The sequence below is a fragment of the Trichomycterus rosablanca genome, chromosome 5 (genome assembly GCF_030014385.1).
Source record: "Trichomycterus rosablanca isolate fTriRos1 chromosome 5, fTriRos1.hap1, whole genome shotgun sequence".
Classification (NCBI taxonomy): domain Eukaryota; kingdom Metazoa; phylum Chordata; class Actinopteri; order Siluriformes; family Trichomycteridae; genus Trichomycterus; species Trichomycterus rosablanca.
The window spans coordinates 28700580-28713948 of NC_085992.1; the positions used below are offsets into that span (position 1 = coordinate 28700580).

The following is a 13369-nucleotide window of genomic DNA, read 5'->3' on the forward strand; positions in this document are numbered from 1 at the left end:
GAGCCATGTGATAGCAGACACCTAATAATAATAAAGAACTCTGAGCTTCTTTAAATTCAAAATGTGGCAGCAGTTGAAGCCCGGATAGCTCAGTCGGTAGAGCATCAGACTTTTAATCTGAGGGTCCAGGGTTCAAGTCCCTGTTCGGGCGTTCTCCCATTCTATTAGTAGTCACTTGAGGCAATTGGCCTTTGTGATACTTGGTTTGCAAAGGAAACACTTTGGTCCAGAGCTGTTTGCATTAAATGGATGTAACCTAATTAAGCAGTTTTAAAGCTTTTGTAAACTACCAAGACTTCTGAAGAGCAATAAAAAACAAAACACGTAAGAGTTTTGCATTTACACAATGACAAGTCAAAGGTTGACCCTGACGTGATTTGAACACGCAACCTTCTGATCTGGAGTCAGACGCGCTACCGTTGCGCCACAAGGTCTTTTAATTTACAATGACCTTTGGCAAAGCCAGTTTCAAAGCTTTGGTAAACTGCCCAGACTTCCGAAGAGCGATGACATAGCAACGGCCTAATAATAAAAAGGAACTCTGAGCTTCTTTAAATTCTTTAAATGTGGCAGCAGTTGAAGCCCGGATAGCTCAGTCGGTAGAGCATCAGACTTTTAATCTGAGGGTCCAGGGTTCAAGTCCCTGTTCGGGCGTTCTCCCATTCTATTTAGTAGTCACTTGAGGCAATTGGCCTTTGTGATACTTGGTTTGCAAAGGAAACACTTTGGTCCAGAGCTGTTTGCATTAAATGGATGTAACCTAATTAAGCAGTTTTAAAGCTTTTGTAAACTACCAAGACTTCTGAAGAGCAATAAAAAACAAAACACGTAAGAGTTTTGCATTTACATTGTGACAAGTCAAAGGTTGACCCTGACGTGATTTGAACACGCAACCTTCTGATCTGGAGTCAGACGCGCTACCGTTGCGCCACAAGGTCTTTTAATTCACAATGACCTTTGGCAAAGCCAGTTTCAAAGCTTTGGTAAACTGCCCAGACTTCCGAAGAGCCATGTGATAGCAGACACCTAATAATATTAAAGAACTCTGAGCTTCTTTAAATTCAAAATTTGGCAGCAGTTGAAGCCCGGATAGCTCAGTCGGTAGAGCATCAGACTTTTAATCTGAGGGTCCAAGCTTCAAGTCCCTGTTTGGGTGTCATTCTATTTAGTAGTCACTTGAGGCAATTGGCCTTTGTGATACTTGGTTTGCAAAGGAAACACTTTGGTCCAGAGCTGTTTGCATTAAATGGATGTAACCTAATTAAGCAGTTTCAAAGCTTTTGTAAACTACCAAGACTTCTGAAGAGCAATAAAAAACTAAACACGTAAGAGGGCAGCATTTACATTGTGACAAGTCAAAGATTGACCCCGACGTGATTTGAACACGCAACCTTCTGATCTGGAGTCAGACGCGCTACCGTTGCGCCACGAGGTCTCTTAAGGTACAATGACCATTGGCAAAGCCAGTTTCAAAGTCCTGAGACTTGCTTTGCAAAGAAAACCCCTTGGTACAGTGCTGTTTGCGTAGCTACACAAGTAACTTAATTGAACTTGTCGTCTTAAACCTTTGTAGAGTCAGTCTCCAATCTTAACATCAGGCTGCGGATTAATTCATTTGCCAGCCCAGTTTTAAAGCTTTGGTAAACTGCCCAGACTTCCGAAGAGCCATGAGATAGCAACGGCCTTATAATAATAAGGAACTCTGAGCTTCTTTAAATTCTTTAAATGTGGCAGCAGTTGAAGCCCGGATAGCTCAGTCGGTAGAGCATCAGACTTTTAATCTGAGGGTCCAGGGTTCAAGTCCCTGTTCGGGCGTTCTCCCATTCTATTTAGTAGTCACTTGAGGCAATTGGCCTTTGTGATACTTGGTTTGCAAAGGAAACACTTTGGTCCAGAGCTGTTTGCATTAAATGGATGTAACCTAATTAAGCAGTTTTAAAGCTTTTGTAAACTACCAAGACTTCTGAAGAGCAATAAAAAACAAAACACGTAAGAGTTTTGCATTTACACAATGCATTTACATTGTGACAAGTCAAAGGTTGACCCTGACGTGATTTGAACACGCAACCTTCTGATCTGGAGTCAGACGCGCTACCGTTGCGCCACAAGGTCTTTTAATTCACAATGACCTTTGGCAAAGCCAGTTTCAAAGCTTTGGTAAACTGCCCAGACTTCCGAAGAGCCATGTGATAGCAGACACCTAATAATATTAAAGAACTCTGAGCTTCTTTAAATTCAAAATTTGGCAGCAGTTGAAGCCCGGATAGCTCAGTCGGTAGAGCATCAGACTTTTAATCTGAGGGTCCAAGCTTCAAGTCCCTGTTTGGGTGTCATTCTATTTAGTAGTCACTTGAGGCAATTGGCCTTTGTGATACTTGGTTTGCAAAGGAAACACTTTGGTCCAGAGCTGTTTGCATTAAATGGATGTAACCTAATTAAGCAGTTTCAAAGCTTTTGTAAACTACCAAGACTTCTGAAGAGCAATAAAAAACTAAACACGTAAGAGGGCAGCATTTACATTGTGACAAGTCAAAGATTGACCCCGACGTGATTTGAACACGCAACCTTCTGATCTGGAGTCAGACGCGCTACCGTTGCGCCACGAGGTCTCTTAAGGTACAATGACCATTGGCAAAGCCAGTTTCAAAGTCCTGAGAGTTGCTTTGCAAAGAAAACCCCTTGGTACAGTGCTGTTTGCGTAGCTACACAAGTAACTTAATTGAACTTGTCGTCTTAAACCTTTGTAGAGTCAGTCTCCAATCTTAACATCAGGCTGCGGATTAATTCATTTGCCAGCCCAGTTTTAAAGCTTTGGTAAACTGCCCAGACTTCCGAAGAGCCATGAGATAGCAACGGCCTTATAATAATAAGGAACTCTGAGCTTCTCTAAATTCGAAATGTGGCAGCAGTTGAAGCCCGAATAGCTCAGTCGGTAGAGCATCAGACTTTTAATCTGAGGGTCCAGGGTTCAAGTCCCTGTTCGGGCGTTCTTCCATTCTATTTAGTAGTCACTTGAGGCAATTGGCCTTTGTGATACTTGGTTTGCAAAGGAAACACTTTGGTCCAGAGCTGTTTGCATTAAATGGATGTAACCTAATTAAGCAGTTTCAAAGCTTTTGTAAACTACCAAGACTTCTGAAGAGCAATAAAAAACAAAACACATAAGAAGGCAGCATTTACATTGTGACAAGTCAAAGGTTGACACCGACATGATTTGAACACGCAACCTTCTGATCTGGAGTCAGACGCGCTACCATTGCGCCACAAATTTTTTTAATTCACAATGACCATTGGCAAAGCCAGTTTCAAAGCTTCGGAAAACTACCTAGACTTCTGAAGAGCCATGAGATAGCAACGGCCTTATAATAATAAGGAACTCTGAGCTTCTCTAAATTCGAAATGTGGCAGCAGTTGAAGCCCGGATAGCTCAGTCGGTAGAGCATCAGACTTTTAATCTGAGGGTCCAGGGTTCAAGTCCCTGTTCGGGCGTTCTCCCATTCTATTAGTAGTCACTTGAGGCAATTGGCCTTTGTGATACTTGGTTTGCAAAGGAAACACTTTGGTCCAGAGCTGTTTGCATTAAATGGATGTAACCTAATTAAGCAGTTTTAAAGCTTTTGTAAACTACCAAGACTTCTGAAGAGCAATAAAAAACAAAACACGTAAGAGTTTTGCATTTACACAATGACAAGTCAAAGGTTGACCCTGACGTGATTTGAACACGCAACCTTCTGATCTGGAGTCAGACGCGCTACCGTTGCGCCACAAGGTCTTTTAATTCACAATGACCTTTGGCAAAGCCAGTTTCAAAGCTTTGGTAAACTGCCCAGACTTCCGAAGAGCGATGAGATAGCAACGGCCTAATAATAAAAAGGAACTCTGAGCTTCTTTAAATTCTTTAAATGTGGCAGCAGTTGAAGCCCGGATAGCTCAGTCGGTAGAGCATCAGACTTTTAATCTGAGGGTCCAGGGTTCAAGTCCCTGTTCGGGCGTTCTCACATTCTATTTAGTAGTCACTTGAGGCAATTGGCCTTTGTGATACTTGGTTTGCAAAGGAAACACTTTGGTCCAGAGCTGTTTGCATTAAATGGATGTAACCTAATTTAGCAGTTTCAAAGCTTTTGTAAACTACCAAGACTTCTGAAGAGCAATAAAAAACAAAACACATAAGAGGGCAGCATTTACATTGTGACAAGTCAAAGGTTGACACCGACATGATTTGAACACGCAACCTTCTGATCTGGAGTCAGACGCGCTACCGTTGCGCCACAAGGTCTTTTAATTCACAATGACCTTTGGCAAAGCCAGTTTCAAAGCTTTGGTAAACTGCCCAGACTTCCGAAGAGCGATGAGATAGCAACGGCCTAATAATAAAAAGGAACTCTGAGCTTCTTTAAATGTGGCAGCAGTTGAAGCCCAGATAGCTCAGTCGGTAGAGCATCAGACTTTTAATCTGAGGGTCCAGGGTTCAAGTCCCTGTTCGGGCGTTCTCCCATTCTATTTAGTAGTCACTTGAGGCAATTGGCCTTTGTGATACTTGGTTTGCAAAGGAAACACTTTGGTCCAGAGCTGTTTGCATTAAATGGATGTAACCTAATTAAGCAGTTTTAAAGCTTTTGTAAACTACCAAGACTTCTGAAGAGCAATAAAAAACAAAACACGTAAGAGTTTTGCATTTACACAATGCATTTACATTGTGACAAGTCAAAGGTTGACCCTGACGTGATTTGAACACGCAACCTTCTGATCTGGAGTCAGACGCGCTACCGTTGCGCCACAAGGTCTTTTAATTCACAATGACCTTTGGCAAAGCCAGTTTCAAAGCTTTGGTAAACTGCCCAGACTTCCGAAGAGCCATGTGATAGCAGACACCTAATAATATTAAAGAACTCTGAGCTTCTTTAAATTCAAAATTTGGCAGCAGTTGAAGCCCGGATAGCTCAGTCGGTAGAGCATCAGACTTTTAATCTGAGGGTCCAAGCTTCAAGTCCCTGTTTGGGTGTCATTCTATTTAGTAGTCACTTGAGGCAATTGGCCTTTGTGATACTTGGTTTGCAAAGGAAACACTTTGGTCCAGAGCTGTTTGCATTAAATGGATGTAACCTAATTTAGCAGTTTCAAAGCTTTTGTAAACTACCAAGACTTCTGAAGAGCAATAAAAAACAAAACACATAAGAGGGCAGCATTTACATTGTGACAAGTCAAAGGTTGACACCGACATGATTTGAACACGCAACCTTCTGATCTGGAGTCAGACGCGCTACCATTGCGCCACAAATTTTTTTAATTCATAATGACCATTGGCAAAGCCAGTTTCAAAGCTTCGGAAAACTACCTAGACTTCTGAAGAGCCATGTGATAGCAGACACCTAATAATAATAAAGAACTCTGAGCTTCTTTAAATTCAAAATTTGGCAGCAGTTGAAGCCCGGATAGCTCAGTCGGTAGAGCATCAGACTTTTAATCTGAGGGTCCAGGGTTCAAGTCCCTGTTCGGGCTTTCTCCCATTCTATTTAGTAGTCACTTGAGGCAATTGGCCTTTGTGATACTTGGTTTGCAAAGGAAACACTTTGGTCCAGAGCTGTTTGCATTAAATGGATGTAACCTAATTAAGCAGTTTTAAAGCTTTTGTAAACTACCAAGACTTCTGAAGAGCAATAAAAAACAAAACACGTAAGAGTTTTGCATTTACACAATGACAAGTCAAAGGTTGACCCTGACGTGATTTGAACACGCAACCTTCTGATCTGGAGTCAGACGCGCTACCGTTGCGCCACTTTGGTCCAGAGCTGTTTGCATTAAATGGATGTAACCTAATTTAGCAGTTTCAAAGCTTTTGTAAACTACCAAGACTTCTGAAGAGCAATAAAAAACAAAACACATAAGAGGGCAGCATTTACATTGTGACAAGTCAAAGGTTGACACCGACATGATTTGAACACGCAACCTTCTGATCTGGAGTCAGACGCGCTACCGTTGCGCCACTTTGGTCCAGAGCTGTTTGCATTAAATGGATGTAACCTAATTAAGCAGTTTTAAAGCTTTTGTAAACTACCAAGACTTCTGAAGAGCAATAAAAAACAAAACACGTAAGAGTTTTGCATTTACACAATGCATTTACATTGTGACAAGTCAAAGGTTGACCCTGACGTGATTTGAACACGCAACCTTCTGATCTGGAGTCAGACGCGCTACCGTTGCGCCACAAGGTCTTTTAATTCACAATGACCTTTGGCAAAGCCAGTTTCAAAGCTTCGGTAAACTGCCCAGACTTCCGAAGAGCCATGTGATAGCAGACACCTAATAATATTAAAGAACTCTGAGCTTCTTTAAATTCAAAATTTGGCAGCAGTTGAAGCCCGGATAGCTCAGTCGGTAGAGCATCAGACTTTTAATCTGAGGGTCCAAGCTTCAAGTCCCTGTTTGGGTGTCATTCTATTTAGTAGTCACTTGAGGCAATTGGCCTTTGTGATACTTGGTTTGCAAAGGAAACACTTTGGTCCAGAGCTGTTTGCATTAAATGGATGTAACCTAATTAAGCAGTTTCAAAGCTTTTGTAAACTACCAAGACTTCTGAAGAGCAATAAAAAACTAAACACGTAAGAGGGCAGCATTTACATTGTGACAAGTCAAAGATTGACCCCGACGTGATTTGAACACGCAACCTTCTGATCAGGAGTCAGACGCGCTACCGTTGCGCCACGAGGTCTCTTAAGGTACAATGACCTTTGGCAAAGCCAGTTCCAAAGTCCTGAGAGTTGCTTTGCAAAGAAAACCCCTTGGTACAGTGCTGTTTGCGTAGCTACACAAGTAACTTAATTGAACTTGTCGTCTTAAACCTTTGTAGAGTCAGTCTCCAATCTTAACATCAGGCTGCGGATTAATTCATTTGCCAGCCCAGTTTTAAAGCTTTGGTAAACTGCCCAGACTTCCGAAGAGCCATGAGATAGCAACGGCCTTATAATAATAAGGAACTCTGAGCTTCTCCAAATTCAAAATGTGGCAGCAGTTGAAGCCCGAATAGCTCAGTCGGTAGAGCATCAGACTTTTAATCTGAGGGTCCAGGGTTCAAGTCCCTGTTCGGGCGTTCTTCCATTCTGTTTAGTAGTCACTTGAGGCAATTGGCCTTTGTGATACTTGGTTTGCAAAGGAAACACTTTGGTCCAGAGCTGTTTGCATTAAATGGATGTAACCTAATTAAGCAGTTTCAAAGCTTTTGTAAACTACCAAGACTTCTGAAGAGCAATAAAAAACAAAACACATAAGAAGGCAGCATTTACATTGTGACAAGTCAAAGGTTGACACCGACATGATTTGAACACGCAACCTTCTGTTCTGGAGTCAGACACTCCACCGTTGCGCCACAAGGTTTTTAAATTCACAATGACCATTGGCAAAGCCAGTTTCAAAGCTTCGGAAAACTACCTAGACTTCTGAAGAGCCATGTGATAGCAGACACCTAATAATAATAAAGAACTCTGAGCTTCTTTAAATTCAAAATTTGGCAGCAGTTGAAGCCCGGATAGCTCAGTCGGTAGAGCATCAGACTTTTAATCTGAGGGTCCAAGCTTCAAGTCCCTGTTTGGGTGTCATTCTATTAGTAGTCACTTGAGGCAATTGGCCTTTGTGATACTTGGTTTGCAAAGGAAACACTTTGGTCCAGAGCTGTTTGCATTAAATGGATGTAACCTAATTAAGCAGTTTTAAAGCTTTTGTAAACTACCAAGACTTCTGAAGAGCAATAAAAAACAAAACACGTAAGAGGGCAGCATTTACATTGTGACAAGTGAAAGGTTGACCCTGCCATGATTTGAACACGCAACCTTCTGATCTGGAGTCAGACGCTGTACCGTTGCACCACAAGGTCTTTTAATTCACAATGACCATTGGCAAAGCCAGTTTCAAAGCTTTGGTAAACTGCCCAGACTTCCGAAGAGCCATGTCATAGCAGACACCTAATAATAATAAAGAACTCTGAGCTTCTTTAAATTCAAAATTTGGCAGCACTTGAAGCCCAGATAGCTCAGTCGGTAGAGCATCAGACTTTTAATCTGAGGGTCCAAGGTTCAAGTCCCTGTTTGGGTGTCATTCTATTTAGTAGTCACTTGAGGCAATTGGCCTTTGTGATACTTGGTTTGCAAAGGAAACACTTTGGTCCAGAGCTGTTTGCATTAAATGGATGTAACCTAATTAAGCAGTTTTAAAGCTTTTGTAAACTACCAAGACTTCTGAAGAGCAATAAAAAACAAAACACATAAGAGTGCAGCATTTACATTGTGACAAGTCAAAGGTTGACACCAACATGATTTGAACACGCAACCTTCTGATCTGGAGTCAGACGCGCTACTGTTGCACCACAAGGTCTTTTAATTCACAATGACCATTGGCAAAGCCAGTTTCAAAGCTTTGGTAAACTGCCCAGACTTCCGAAGAGCCATGTCATAGCAGACACCTAATAATAATAAAGAACTCTGAGCTTCTTTAAATTCAAAATTTGGCAGCAGTTGAAGCCTAGATAGCTCAGTCGGTAGAGCATCAGACTTTTAATCTGAGGGTCCAAGATTCAAGTCCCTGTTTGGGTGTCATTCTATTTAGTAGTCACTTGAGGCAATTGGCCTTTGTGATACTTGGTTTGCAAAGGAAACACTTTGGTCCACAGCTGTTTACGTTAAATGAATGTAACCTAATTAAGCAGTTTCAAAGCTTTTGTAAACTACCAAGACTTCTGAAGAGCAATAAAAAACTAAACACATAAGAGGGCAGCATTTACATTGTGACAAGTCAAAGATTGACCCCGACGTGATTTGAACACGCAAACTTCTGATCTGGAGTCAGACGCGCTATCGTTGCGCCAAGAGGTCTCTTAATGTACAATGACCATTGGCAAAGCCAGTTTCAAAGTCCTGAGAGTTGCTTTGCAAAGAAAACCCCTTGTTACAGTGCTGTTTGCGTAGCTACACAAGTAACTTAATTGAACTTGTCGTCTTAAACCTTTGTAGAGTCAGTCTCCAATCTTAACATCAGGCTGTGGATTAATTTATTTGCCAGCCCAGTTTCAAAGCTTTTGTAAACTACCAAGACTTCTGAAGAGCAATAAAAAACTAAACACATAAGAGGGCAGCATTTACATTGTGACAAGTCAAAGATTGACCCAGACGTGATTTGCACGCAACCTTCTCATCCGGAATCAGACGCGCTACCGTTGCGCCACGAGGTCTCTTAAGGTACAATGACCATTGGCAAAGCCAGTTTCAAAGCTTCGGAAAACTACCTAGACTTCTGAAGAGCCATGTGATAGCAGACACCTAATAATAATAAAGAACTCTGAGCTTCTTTAAATTCAAAATGTGGCAGCAGTTGAAGCCCGGATAGCTCAGTCGGTAGAGCATCAGACTTTTAATCTGAGGGTCCAGGGTTCAAGTCCCTGTTCGGGCGTTCTCCCATTCTATTTAGTAGTCACTTGAGGCAATTGGCCTTTGTGATACTTGGTTTGCAAAGGAAACACTTTGGTCCAGAGCTGTTTGCATTAAATGGATGTAACCTAATTAAGCAGTTTTAAAGCTTTTGTAAACTACCAAGACTTCTGAAGAGCAATAAAAAACTAAACACGTAAGAGGGCAGCATTTACATTGTGACAAGTCAAAGATTGACCCAAACGTGATTTGAACACGCAACCTTCTGATCTGGAGTCAGACGCGCTACCGTTGCGCCACGATGTCTTTTAAGGTACAATGACTATTGGCAAAGCCAGTTTCAAAGTCCTGAGAGTTGCTTTGCAAAGAAAACCCCTTGGTACAGTGCTGTTTGCGTAGCTACACAAGTAACTTAATTGAACTTGTCGTTCTTAACCTTTGTAGAGTCAGTCTCCAATCTTAACATCAGGCTGTGGATTAATTTATTTGCCAGCCCAGTTTTAAAGCTTTGGTAAACTGCCCAGACTTCTGAAGAGCCATGAGATAGCAACGGCCTTATAATAATAAGGAACTCTGAGGCAGCAGTTGAAGCCCGGATAGCTCAGTCGGTAGAGCATCAGACTTTTAATCTGAGGGTCCAGGGTTCAAGTCCTTGTTCGGGCGTTCTTCCATTCTATTTAGTAGTCACTTGAGGTGGTTGTCCTTTGTGATACTTGGTTTGCAAAGGAAACACTTTGGTCCAGAGCTGTTCGCATTAAATGGATGTAACCTAATTAAGCAGTTTTAAAGCTTTTGTAAACTACCGAGACTTCTGAAGAGCAATAAAAAACTAAACTCGTAAGAGGGCAGCATTTACATTTTGTTAAGTCAAAGGTAGACCCTGACGTGATTTGAACACGTACCCTTCTGATCTGGAGTCAGACGCGCTACCGTTGTGCCACAAGGTCTTTTAATGCACAAGGACCATTGGCAAAGCCAGTTTCAAAGCTTCGGAAAACTACCTAGACTTCTGAAAAGCCATGAGAAAAGAACCACATCATATTTTAAAACTCAGAGATTATCGAAATGTATAATTGTACAACAGTTGAAGCCCGTATAGCTCAGTCGGTAGAGCATCAGACTTTTAATCTGAGGGTCCAGGGTTCAAGTCCCTGTTCGGGCGTTCTCCCATTCTATTAGTAGTCACTTGAGGCAATTGGCCTTTGTGATACTTGGTTTGCAAAGGAAACACTTTGGTCCAGAGCTGTTTGCATTAAATGGATGTAACCTAATTAAGCAGTTTTAAAGCTTTTGTAAACTACCAAGACTTCTGAAGAGCAATAAAAAACAAAACACGTAAGAGTTTTGCATTTACATTGTGACAAGTCAAAGGTTGACCCTGACGTGATTTGAACACGCAACCTTCTGATCTGGAGTCAGACGCACTACCGTTGCGCCACAAGGTCTTTTAATTCACAATGACCTTTGGCAAAGCCAGTTTCAAAGCTTTGGTAAACTGCCCAGACTTCCGAAGAGCCATGTGATAGCAGACACCTAATAATATTAAAGAACTCTGAGCTTCTTTAAATTCAAAATTTGGCAGCAGTTGAAGCCCGGATAGCTCAGTCGGTAGAGCATCAGACTTTTAATCTGAGGGTCCAAGCTTCAAGTCCCTTTTTGGGTGTCATTCTATTTAGTAGTCACTTGAGGCAATTGGCCTTTGTGATACTTGGTTTGCAAAGGAAACACTTTGGTCCAGAGCTGTTTGCATTAAATGGATGTAACCTAATTAAGCAGTTCCAAAGCTTTTGTAAACTACCAAGACTTCTGAAGAGCAATAAAAAACAAAACACATAAGAAGGCAGCATTTACATTGTGACAAGTCAAAGGTTGACACCGACATGATTTGAACACGCAACCTTCTGATCTGGAGTCAGACGCGCTACCATTGCGCCACAAATTTTTTTAATTCACAATGACCATTGGCAAAGCCAGTTTCAAAGCTTCGGAAAACTACCTAGACTTCTGAAGAGCCATGTGATAGCAGACACCTAATAATAAAAAGGAACTCTGAGCTTCTTTAAATTCTTTAAATGTGGCAGCAGTTGAAGCCCGGATAGCTCAGTCGGTAGAGCATCAGACTTTTAATCTGAGGGTCCAGGGTTCAAGTCCCTGTTCGGGCGTTCTCCCATTCTATTAGTAGTCACTTGAGGCAATTGGCCTTTGTGATACTTGGTTTGCAAAGGAAACACTTTGGTCCAGAGCTGTTTGCATTAAATGGATGTAACCTAATTAAGCAGTTTTAAAGCTTTTGTAAACTACCAAGACTTCTGAAGAGCAATAAAAAACAAAACACGTAAGAGTTTTGCATTTACACAATGCATTTACATTGTGACAAGTCAAAGGTTGACCCTGACGTGATTTGAACACGCAACCTTCTGATCTGGAGTCAGACGCGCTACCGTTGCGCCACAAGGACTTTTTATTCACAATGACCTTTGGCAAAGCCAGTTTCAAAGCTTTGGTAAACTGCCCAGACTTCCGAAGAGCGATGAGATAGCAACGGCCTAATAATAAAAAGGAACTCTGAGCTTCTTTAAATTCTTTAAATGTGGCAGCAGTTGAAGCCCGGATAGCTCAGTCGGTAGAGCATCAGACTTTTAATCTGAGGGTCCAGGGTTCAAGTCCCTGTTCGGGCGTTCTCCCATTCTATTTAGTACTCACTTGAGGCAATTGGCCTTTGTGATACTTGGTTTGCAAAGGAAACACTTTGGTCCAGAGCTGTTTGCATTAAATGGATGTAACCTAATTAAGCAGTTTTAAAGCTTTTGTAAACTACCAAGACTTCTGAAGAGCAATAAAAAACAAAACACGTAAGAGGGCAGCATTTACATTGTGACAAGTGAAAGGTTGACCCTGCCATGATTTGAACACGCAACCTTCTGATCTGGAGTCAGACGCGGTACCGTTGCACCACAAGGTCTTTTAATTCACAATGACCATTGGCAAAGCCAGTTTCAAAGCTTTGGTAAACTGCCCAGACTTCCGAAGAGCCATGTCATAGCAGACACCTAATAATAATAAAGAACTCTGAGCTTCTTTAAATTCAAAATTTGGCAGCACTTGAAGCCCAGATAGCTCAGTCGGTAGAGCATCAGACTTTTAATCTGAGGGTCCAAGGTTCAAGTCCCTGTTTGGGTGTCATTCTATTTAGTAGTCACTTGAGGCAATTGGCCTTTGTGATACTTGGTTTGCAAAGGAAACACTTTGGTCCAGAGCTGTTTGCATTAAATGGATGTAACCTAATTAAGCAGTTTTAAAGCTTTTGTAAACTACCAAGACTTCTGAAGAGCAATAAAAAACAAAACACATAAGAGGGCAGCATTTACATTGTGACAAGTCAAAGGTTGACACCAACATGATTTGAACACGCAACCTTCTGATCTGGAGTCAGACGCGCTACTGTTGCACCACAAGGTCTTTTAATTCACAATGACCATTGGCAAAGCCAGTTTCAAAGCTTTGGTAAACTGCCCAGACTTCCGAAGAGCCATGTCATAGCAGACACCTAATAATAATAAAGAACTCTGAGCTTCTTTAAATTCAAAATTTGGCAGCAGTTGAAGCCTAGATAGCTCAGTCGGTAGAGCATCAGACTTTTAATCTGAGGGTCCAAGATTCAAGTCCCTGTTTGGGTGTCATTCTATTTAGTAGTCACTTGAGGCAATTGGCCTTTGTGATACTTGGTTTGCAAAGGAAACACTTTGGTCCACAGCTGTTTACGTTAAATGAATGTAACCTAATTAAGCAGTTTCAAAGCTTTTGTAAACTACCAAGACTTCTGAAGAGCAATAAAAAACTAAACACATAAGAGGGCAGCATTTACATTGTGACAAGTCAAAGATTGACCCCGACGTGATTTGAACACGCAAACTTCTGATCTGGAGTCAGACGCGCTATCGTTGCGCCAAGAGGTC

At 41.6% G+C, this 13369-nt stretch overlaps 28 non-coding genes across 28 annotated transcripts; 14 read left to right on the plus strand and 14 right to left on the minus strand.

The window, feature by feature from the left end:
- Positions 1-78: 78 nt before the first annotated feature.
- Positions 79-151, plus strand: trnak-uuu (transfer RNA lysine (anticodon UUU)). The gene has a single exon. It is a non-coding gene; the product is annotated as a tRNA-Lys (tRNA).
- A 211-nt stretch (positions 152-362) lies between these two features.
- Positions 363-434, minus strand: trnaw-cca (transfer RNA tryptophan (anticodon CCA)). The gene has a single exon. It is a non-coding gene; the product is annotated as a tRNA-Trp (tRNA).
- A 147-nt stretch (positions 435-581) lies between these two features.
- On the plus strand, positions 582-654 carry trnak-uuu (transfer RNA lysine (anticodon UUU)). Its single transcript has one exon. It is a non-coding gene; the product is annotated as a tRNA-Lys (tRNA).
- Positions 655-866: 212 nt separating this feature from the next.
- trnaw-cca (transfer RNA tryptophan (anticodon CCA)) lies at positions 867-938 on the minus strand. Its single transcript has one exon. It is a non-coding gene; the product is annotated as a tRNA-Trp (tRNA).
- Positions 939-1363: 425 nt separating this feature from the next.
- On the minus strand, positions 1364-1435 carry trnaw-cca (transfer RNA tryptophan (anticodon CCA)). Its single transcript has one exon. It is a non-coding gene; the product is annotated as a tRNA-Trp (tRNA).
- Positions 1436-1742: 307 nt separating this feature from the next.
- On the plus strand, positions 1743-1815 carry trnak-uuu (transfer RNA lysine (anticodon UUU)). The gene has a single exon. It is a non-coding gene; the product is annotated as a tRNA-Lys (tRNA).
- Positions 1816-2040: 225 nt separating this feature from the next.
- Positions 2041-2112, minus strand: trnaw-cca (transfer RNA tryptophan (anticodon CCA)). The gene has a single exon. It is a non-coding gene; the product is annotated as a tRNA-Trp (tRNA).
- A 425-nt stretch (positions 2113-2537) lies between these two features.
- On the minus strand, positions 2538-2609 carry trnaw-cca (transfer RNA tryptophan (anticodon CCA)). The gene has a single exon. It is a non-coding gene; the product is annotated as a tRNA-Trp (tRNA).
- Positions 2610-2914: 305 nt separating this feature from the next.
- On the plus strand, positions 2915-2987 carry trnak-uuu (transfer RNA lysine (anticodon UUU)). Its single transcript has one exon. It is a non-coding gene; the product is annotated as a tRNA-Lys (tRNA).
- Positions 2988-3416: 429 nt separating this feature from the next.
- On the plus strand, positions 3417-3489 carry trnak-uuu (transfer RNA lysine (anticodon UUU)). The gene has a single exon. It is a non-coding gene; the product is annotated as a tRNA-Lys (tRNA).
- A 211-nt stretch (positions 3490-3700) lies between these two features.
- Positions 3701-3772, minus strand: trnaw-cca (transfer RNA tryptophan (anticodon CCA)). Its single transcript has one exon. It is a non-coding gene; the product is annotated as a tRNA-Trp (tRNA).
- Positions 3773-3919: 147 nt separating this feature from the next.
- trnak-uuu (transfer RNA lysine (anticodon UUU)) lies at positions 3920-3992 on the plus strand. Its single transcript has one exon. It is a non-coding gene; the product is annotated as a tRNA-Lys (tRNA).
- A 212-nt stretch (positions 3993-4204) lies between these two features.
- Positions 4205-4276, minus strand: trnaw-cca (transfer RNA tryptophan (anticodon CCA)). Its single transcript has one exon. It is a non-coding gene; the product is annotated as a tRNA-Trp (tRNA).
- A 138-nt stretch (positions 4277-4414) lies between these two features.
- Positions 4415-4487, plus strand: trnak-uuu (transfer RNA lysine (anticodon UUU)). The gene has a single exon. It is a non-coding gene; the product is annotated as a tRNA-Lys (tRNA).
- A 225-nt stretch (positions 4488-4712) lies between these two features.
- trnaw-cca (transfer RNA tryptophan (anticodon CCA)) lies at positions 4713-4784 on the minus strand. The gene has a single exon. It is a non-coding gene; the product is annotated as a tRNA-Trp (tRNA).
- A 642-nt stretch (positions 4785-5426) lies between these two features.
- Positions 5427-5499, plus strand: trnak-uuu (transfer RNA lysine (anticodon UUU)). The gene has a single exon. It is a non-coding gene; the product is annotated as a tRNA-Lys (tRNA).
- A 212-nt stretch (positions 5500-5711) lies between these two features.
- Positions 5712-5784, minus strand: trnaw-cca (transfer RNA tryptophan (anticodon CCA)). The gene has a single exon. It is a non-coding gene; the product is annotated as a tRNA-Trp (tRNA).
- Positions 5785-6140: 356 nt separating this feature from the next.
- Positions 6141-6212, minus strand: trnaw-cca (transfer RNA tryptophan (anticodon CCA)). Its single transcript has one exon. It is a non-coding gene; the product is annotated as a tRNA-Trp (tRNA).
- A 425-nt stretch (positions 6213-6637) lies between these two features.
- Positions 6638-6709, minus strand: trnar-ccu (transfer RNA arginine (anticodon CCU)). Its single transcript has one exon. It is a non-coding gene; the product is annotated as a tRNA-Arg (tRNA).
- Positions 6710-7014: 305 nt separating this feature from the next.
- trnak-uuu (transfer RNA lysine (anticodon UUU)) lies at positions 7015-7087 on the plus strand. Its single transcript has one exon. It is a non-coding gene; the product is annotated as a tRNA-Lys (tRNA).
- Positions 7088-9362: 2275 nt separating this feature from the next.
- trnak-uuu (transfer RNA lysine (anticodon UUU)) lies at positions 9363-9435 on the plus strand. The gene has a single exon. It is a non-coding gene; the product is annotated as a tRNA-Lys (tRNA).
- Positions 9436-10003: 568 nt separating this feature from the next.
- trnak-uuu (transfer RNA lysine (anticodon UUU)) lies at positions 10004-10076 on the plus strand. Its single transcript has one exon. It is a non-coding gene; the product is annotated as a tRNA-Lys (tRNA).
- Positions 10077-10288: 212 nt separating this feature from the next.
- Positions 10289-10360, minus strand: trnaw-cca (transfer RNA tryptophan (anticodon CCA)). The gene has a single exon. It is a non-coding gene; the product is annotated as a tRNA-Trp (tRNA).
- Positions 10361-10502: 142 nt separating this feature from the next.
- trnak-uuu (transfer RNA lysine (anticodon UUU)) lies at positions 10503-10575 on the plus strand. Its single transcript has one exon. It is a non-coding gene; the product is annotated as a tRNA-Lys (tRNA).
- A 211-nt stretch (positions 10576-10786) lies between these two features.
- On the minus strand, positions 10787-10858 carry trnaw-cca (transfer RNA tryptophan (anticodon CCA)). The gene has a single exon. It is a non-coding gene; the product is annotated as a tRNA-Trp (tRNA).
- Positions 10859-11502: 644 nt separating this feature from the next.
- On the plus strand, positions 11503-11575 carry trnak-uuu (transfer RNA lysine (anticodon UUU)). The gene has a single exon. It is a non-coding gene; the product is annotated as a tRNA-Lys (tRNA).
- Positions 11576-11799: 224 nt separating this feature from the next.
- Positions 11800-11871, minus strand: trnaw-cca (transfer RNA tryptophan (anticodon CCA)). Its single transcript has one exon. It is a non-coding gene; the product is annotated as a tRNA-Trp (tRNA).
- A 147-nt stretch (positions 11872-12018) lies between these two features.
- trnak-uuu (transfer RNA lysine (anticodon UUU)) lies at positions 12019-12091 on the plus strand. Its single transcript has one exon. It is a non-coding gene; the product is annotated as a tRNA-Lys (tRNA).
- Positions 12092-13369: the final 1278 nt, after the last annotated feature.